Source organism: Electrona antarctica, assembly GCF_951216825.1.
Source record: "Electrona antarctica genome assembly, chromosome: 9".
In the NCBI taxonomy this organism is placed as follows: Eukaryota; Metazoa; Chordata; class Actinopteri; order Myctophiformes; family Myctophidae; genus Electrona; species Electrona antarctica.
Genome location: NC_136790.1, coordinates 24,643,131 through 24,650,666, shown reverse-complemented (window position 1 = coordinate 24,650,666; position 7,536 = coordinate 24,643,131). Strand labels below are relative to the sequence as shown.

General features: G+C 45.2%; 1 pseudogene across 1 annotated transcript; it reads left to right on the top strand.

Moving 5' to 3' along the window:
* The first annotated feature begins 2,372 nt into the window (after positions 1-2,372).
* Positions 2,373-6,873, top strand: LOC306929886 (pyroglutamyl-peptidase 1-like; annotated as a pseudogene). The gene is made up of 6 exons: positions 2,373-2,541; positions 4,936-5,006; positions 5,716-5,824; positions 6,005-6,168; positions 6,396-6,467; positions 6,678-6,873. The product of its transcript is annotated as a pyroglutamyl-peptidase 1-like (transcript).
* Positions 6,874-7,536: the final 663 nt, after the last annotated feature.

The following is a 7,536-nucleotide window of genomic DNA, read 5'->3' as shown; positions in this document are numbered from 1 at the left end:
TGCCGCAACTTGGCCCGCTGGTGGGGCACATCATGTCCAGAAAATGGTGGACCACTCTATTGGTGTCACTGTCATATACCCGCACAGTGAGTGGGTTCATCTTCTCTCTTCCTGCAATGATATGGTACACATATGTAAGATTAAGGTACACAGACTGAAAGAGAGAGAGAGCGTGTGTGTGCGCGCGCGTGTGTGAGTGATCATAATGCATCTAAAATGGTACTGGAAAGTGTGATGACCTGTATCATTTGATCCATCAGTGATCAAGGTGAAGGGATTTGTCCTCATCTTCATCACCAGTTCCTTCCTAAAATGGAGGGGCCACTGCTTCATTGATTATGCACGATGTTTTTGTGCGCTGTAGGGACATTTTGAAGCACTCCTTTACCTTTGACACAGCCATTTTCACTGCGGCTCTCCTCGTCTGCAACAGAAAGGGGGTAATTAGAAAATTGTAAAAACGAATTAGTTGGTTGTGCCTAGTGATGAATGGCCATTCTGATGTCCACTCCCTTTTAAAAGTGCACCTGTAGGTGGCTGCTCCACTCTTAGCCCTCTGCTTTTTCCCTATTTCTACCCTCATCTCCACCGTTGGCTCTGTCCTCAACCTCTACTAATTCTGGCTCATCCTCCGAGTCCTCTTCTACTAATTCTCTTCTTCTGTGTCGTTTGTAGTCTCATTGTCCCTCTCATCTTCTGTGCCCACTGGACTTTCGTTTTCCTCTATACTCATTTTGAGAGAGAACCACCATCTCCTCCACCACCACCACCTCCTCTAACCTGGCAAGCTTGGCAGGGGGTGGTTGACCCTTCACTGCCCAGAATGACAGATCTCTCTGCTGCTTCTTCTTACCTGACATCTTTCAAAAGATAGCTACATGTTACTGTTTGATTGAATACTTTATTGTTCACACAGGCAAATGCAAAGATTGACAGCTGTCAGCATATTTGTCGTTTTTTAATCTTTGTATCTGAAGGTGAAGTCACCTTATTTGTGGCTTTGTATATTTTACAGCAGCTACAAACGTCGGATACATCTTTGCGTCTTCATGTCGCTGGCTTACAATTGACATTGAAGGTAGACTAATCTTTGCATCTGCCCATGTGAACGCACCATTAGACAGAAATCAAATGCAAACAGCTCGGGTACAGTACTACAAATCCTCAACACTGCTATTAGTCACGGACTGTTGTTAAATGCCCCTGCAGCAACCTGCCACGCCGTTCAGTTCACCAGGCACCAGCACTCGGAGCAGCCTAAAAATCTTTTGTATGAAAAAATAAATAAAATCAGGTGGTTGCCTACCGTTTGCCTGCAGGACATGGGGCTGCTGTGTCCGTGTCGTATTCCAGAGCGTTCCGGGCTCTTGGTGGAGGCACTGGAGGGTTCCCGGCCGGCTCTGTCGGCGACCGTCACCTCCTCAGCTGGCTTCTGCCTGGTCGTATCGGCACAGGGCAGGCTGAGCTACAGCCTACGGAGGAGTGTTCCAGGCTCTTGAAGTGGAGCGTTCCCAGCTCTATCCGCGACGTCCTCGGCTACCCATGCCATGCACGGCCGGGCTGAAAGTCTAAAGTTGCTAAACCTCCTAGCCCCTCTCGAAACTTCAACAGTGCAGCGTGCTCCTCCTGGCCGACCAGTGGCTTGATCTTCCTAATAAGACGATTCAGAACGGTGTTGCTGCCCTTGCCGCCATCGATACGGTTTTTGTTATAGGTAAGCTGAACCCAAATGCAGAATCCACAAGCAGGAAAGTTCAAATTAACGTAATTCAAAAGTCAAGCTTGCAAAAATACAAGGTAGATTGCAAGCAGAAAATCAGGAAAGCAGTTTAAACACAAGTCAAAGCAGTCAACAGCTATATCCCAGAGATCTGGCAACTTTAGTCGGGGGCACTCTAGACCATCCTGCGTCAGGGCCTGGTGCTGCGTAGCTACGCCACTGCCTCATGCAGTGTGCTGCGGATGGCACAAGTTGCGCCGAATGGCGTTTTTAACCTTAGAAGGCAGATGACTCTCATCTGGGCCTTAGCTTACGGTAAGCAGAAGACGGAGGATGTGTAGCGTGTAGATAATTGACACTGGGTGAAACAATGGGTTGCAAAATCGTGTAATAAAAACGATTGCTGGAAGGAGATAACAGCTGCAGTCAATTCCGTGAGTGCTGTGGAGAGGAATAGTCCGTTCTATTCATTTGATAGTTACACATCATGATGGACCACTGTATTATCTGCACCATTGTATTATCGTAGGCCTACTAGGCTTATTTACAAACCGACGCCGTTTATTATTCAATCAAAGGACATCGAAGGCGAGGTGAAGAAAAATGGAGTGACCTCAAGCTGCAGCGCAGGCTGACCAGGCAGCGACAGTCCATGACTGCTACGGGGGTCCGGGCGACGCACAACTTGGCAGACAGACATCATGGCAGCCGATGCACCCTGTGCAACGTGGCCAGACTGGCCGACCAATGGCTTTTGCTACCCAATAAGGACCTTATAAACGGTCAAATTGCCCTAAACAACATCATTGCTGCTCTTCAAGGTAAGCTGAACCCAAATGCAGAAGCCACAAGCAGGAAAGTTCAAATTAACGTAATTCAAAAGTCAAGCTTGCAAAAATACAAGGTAGATTGCAAGCAGAAAATCAGGAAAGCAGTTTAAACACATAAGCAGGAATGCCCAAAAAAATGTTCAAAGTCAAAGCAGTCAACAAAGTCTAAAAGGCAAACCTACATGAAGCGCAAAGCAGTAAAGTACAAAGTATCAGATTGCAAGAAATTATATATATATATATATATATATATATATATATGAAAGTTTCACTTTTTGAATTATTGTTAGATAAATTCTGACATGTTGTTTACACGTCATGTCAAGTTGGCCACTCAATCATATTCTGTTGGTCAACACATATAGAACTTTGGGCCCAGACCGTGTTCCATATAGGTCATATTTTGTCATCTTGCCCTTTTATCATCATTTCACTCATAGCCTACTGCCTGTTTACACAGGGTGGTTCATCTTATCCTTTATATTATTTTATCATACTTATATTATGGATTTCCTGACGCCACATTCAGATTTAATATCATATATCTTGTTGACTCCTTATTCAGTCTCCATACTGTCTGCCTGTAGCCACAAAAGTCACCATACTGTAGTGTGCTGTTTTGATTTTAGTTTACATGCAGCTGCTTCGATATCAGTGTGGCCTTGGGGCCTAGTGAGAAGGAGCATTTCTCTCTGTCGAAAGTTCACAGTGCAGGGAAAGTTATCAACAGGTTGCCTGGCAACGCCAGCGTCCACGCTCTCCCGGCTTGAGGCGACATCAATGATACCAGTCTCATCATCCATGTGCTGGTCCAATGAGCGCTCGACAACCAGCGCCACCGTGGGATATTGCGGAAATGAACTATCTATTCAGCCAATGAACGTTTATCAACAACTGACGTCAGATGCAGTATAAGCCAGGAACATACTGTGAAGGGGGGTTCAGGTTCAGTTCGGATCCATATTGGAACAATTGAACACTCTAAATTATAGTGATGTATTGTACTATTATTAATATTATCTGAACCATGTAGCACATTCTCTATGTAAATTGACTTTATTACCTACTAAAAATTACAGTTAAAACCTTAAACTTCCTCTCAGAACTTTATTTCGTCTGTCTCCAATTCGTTTTTAAGGTATCCTTCTATTTTTTTATGGTACCGTGGCTGTCATTCAAGATTTAAAGGGCTATCCACTCATTTGTAAGGTAAATACAGCACGGTATTTGGTCTCCCTGCTGGGGTATTGAAGGTATATATATATTTACAGTCCTTTCTAATTAGCATTACAGAATAGATATAATTTATTTTTATCCATTAACTGGCCTTTCTCGCCATCTTTCCAACAAATTGATCCTTGGGTCGCCGGATTTTTATACACAACAAATATATTACGGAAGAAAATTAACTTACTATGAAAGTTTCACTTTCTGAATTATATTACGGAAGAAAATGAACTTTTACCAAATATCTGAATAACTACTGTATGTTATCTTTTTTTTATACTAACAATCTGAACTAGTGGGAGCATGTAGATATTGAACAGTAGAAGCCCTAGAATGGATCCTTGAGGAACTTTGCATGTGATGTTTGTCCGCACATGTATAATTATAGATAGTAGTAGTCAACTGTTCCCTAAATGTGTTCTCCTGTCCTCCACAGCACCAGCACTTGTAGACCACCCTGCAGGCGGCCCATTTCCAACTTTCGGTTCTCTTGATGTGCTACGCTATATGGCCTACCCCAGAGATCTAGCAACTTTAGCAGCTGATGCTGTTATTTGGGCTACCCATCGTTTGGCCAACCCAGGGAACAACTGCCTTTGCACCTCATGCAGTGTGCTGCGGATGGCACAAGTTGTGCCAAATGGTGTTTTTAACCTTAGAAGGAGATGACTCTCATCTGGGCCTTAGCTTACGGTAAGCAGAAGACTGAGGATGTGTAGCGTGTAGATAATTGACACTGGGTGAAAAAATGTGTTGCAAAATCGTGGGATAAAAACGATTGCTGGAAGGAGATTACACCAACCTGAAACCAACTTCACCGCGGTGATAAACAGCTGCAGTCAATTCCGTGAGTGCTGTGGAGAGCCGGAGAGGTATGAATATAGCCCGTTCTATTAATTTGATAGTTACACATCAAAGGACATCGAAGCAGGTGAAGAAAAATGGAGTGACCTCAAGCTGCAGCGCAGGCTGACCAGGCAGCGACAGTCCATGACAGCTACGGGGGTCCGGGCGACGCACCACCACTGTCGCCCCTGGATGAGCGAATCCGTGCCCTAATTGGTACCGGTCTACTTTTTTATATCCATATACCGTTACATTTGTGCATGATTGTTGTTTCTTTTCTATACCATTAAACAATACATCATTCTCTTATAGGAGAGGTGGCTTTGTATGGCTTCCCCGACATGGAGGGGGTGGACACGGATGCCTTGGACCTCCAGTTAGCCGTATCTGATGGTATTTTATTTGTCGGGTTGGTTGGTTCCAGTTCATACCCCACCCCCAGCTTGCTGGCCCATTTCTGACAGACAACCTTTTGACTAAATCTACACCGCTGAGATCTGGCCTTGGGCTGTGCAATGCTATTATACAGATCTCTTGTAGAGAATTGTTTAGACCTACATTTTGCTCCCCTTTAAAGCTTTATTCGGTTCTCTTTATTCAATCAGACCTAGCTGCATATTTTATCTGAAAGTTTGTTTCCCCTTTTGTTTCTTTAATTTCCTGTATTACGGAAAAGGCTTGTCGAGTTCTGTAAAATGCTTTTCATTTTCGGTCACTTTAATGCCTTTAATTTAATTGGGGAACGGGTTGGTTCCAGTTCATACCCCACCCTCAGCTGGCTTTGTATGGCATCCCTGATGTGGAGGGGACGGACACGGACGCCTTGGACCTCCAGTTAGCCGCATCTGATGGTATTTGTCTGGGCTGGTGAGTGTCTGATGTTTCGTTTAGCTTTGACTACACGCCACTTTCTTGTGTGTATATTCCCTCAGACAATGTACTGGGCAATCCACAGCATTACTCTGTAGGGCTTTCCTGGTGGTGATGCAGCCCGACAGGATGTTCTCAGTTGATACTCTTGTACAATGTCATGTTAGCATGTGGGATTTTGCATCCATAAGCAGCATAATATCCATGTATCTTGTCTTGTAGGAACTGAAGAAGCTGGGTCATGAGGTGGACCTACACGTGTATGAAGTTGCTGTTGAGTATCAGGCCGTACAGTTTGCTTCCGTCGCTATGGAAACGATATCACCCGCAGGTACGTACGTACGTACGTACGTACGTACGTACTGTAGAGTGGTGGTTCTAAAAATGAGGTGAGGGGTCATTGAGAAGGCTCCAGGGGTCGCAATGATTAACATTGCTTTTCAAAGTCATTTGAACGGTTTCTCTCTCTCTCTGTGTGTGCGCGTTTGTTTGTGTGAGCGCATGTATACAGTTGGTAGTTCACGTGGGCATGTCGGGCATGGCGACCACCGTCAAGCTGGAGAAGTGCGGCCGTAACCACGGCTACAAGGGCCTGGACAACGGCAGCTTCTGTCCGGACTCGCAGTGTTGCATTGTGGGAGGCCCAGACTGCATAGACTCTGTCATTGACATAGAGTTAGTGTCACCGTCTCCACACCTGAGTTTTTAGACAGCTGGTGGATGGAAAAGAAGCTCCACCTCCGCGGAAGACTTGAGCGGAGGAGAGCGTTTCCGGGAATCTGGCCGTCGCGCAAGAATTCCGCGGAGGTGGAGCTTAATTTCCATCCACCAGCTGTCTAAAAACTCAAGCTTTAAGCTGCGCGCAGCCGAGAACGTGCGCAGCTCTTTCGACCGTGTGGCAGCACCTTGAGCAAGAGAGTCTCCGCCTCCAGCGGCCTGGGTGTGGCCGTGTCCGTCTCCAAAGACGCTGGGAGGTGAGGTGTTTGTAACGCAGCTCGTTAACCATTGCATGCCTACACGCTCTGGTTTTAGCGTTAAAATATCACATCTGACAGACATGTCCACTATCATTAGTTTCATTACCTGCGTCGCTTTGAATGCTGTTTCTTATGTGTTGCGTCCGATTTCCTCAGATACCTGTGGGATGGACACGGACGCCTTGGACCTCCAGTTAGCTGCATCTGATGGTATTTAAACTTCACCTACTACACCTCTCTGTACCTGAGCCACGGACGCTCTGCCTTTGTCCACGTGCCTCTCGTTGGGAAGCCGTACAGCGCGGAGGACCTGGGCCGAGCCCTGCAGGCCATCGTCCAGGAGATGTTGGATCTTCTGGACCAGGCTGAGGAGAAGATGCACTGCCAGAATATGATCCACTAAGCTAAAGTGATCTTTTTGCTGAATTTATACTTTGTGTGACGGTGTCGTATGACCAAGTATAAATTGGGCCTTACACCGATGCAGCCTATTGAACCCCTGACACGAAAGAAATTGCACTATTTTTATTTATTTACATTTTATTAGGATTATTATATTCTGCTGGGGTACAACAGTGATTCTCTCAACCTTTTTGTTTCTTTTTTTTTTTTCAAAACCACAGACCCCCGTTTAGAATTTTGGGGCAACTGTTGAATGTGCTTCACATTTTAGTCAGTGCTGTTCATGTTTACTTCCCGTTTCATTGTGTGACCTGAGGTACAGTTGGGATGTCTGTGTTCAAACTTGTTGTGCTGTAAGACTATTGTGTATCCATGTAGAAATGTTAGTGGCTCATTGTGATTAGCTCCTCATTAATTTTATTTCCTTCTACTTCAGTTTTCCATCCAGTGAGTTTTCCAAATTTGAAGCTGAACTGTTTATAAGAAGTTGTCATTTTTGCCTGCTTATCTGAAGGTTATTTAATCGGGGAATGGGTTGGTTCCAGTTCATACCCCACCCCCAGCTTGCTGGCCCATTTCTGACAGACAACCTTTTGACTAAATCTACCGCTGATATCTGGCCTTGGGCTGTGCAATGTTGTTATACAGATCTCTTGTTGATTTA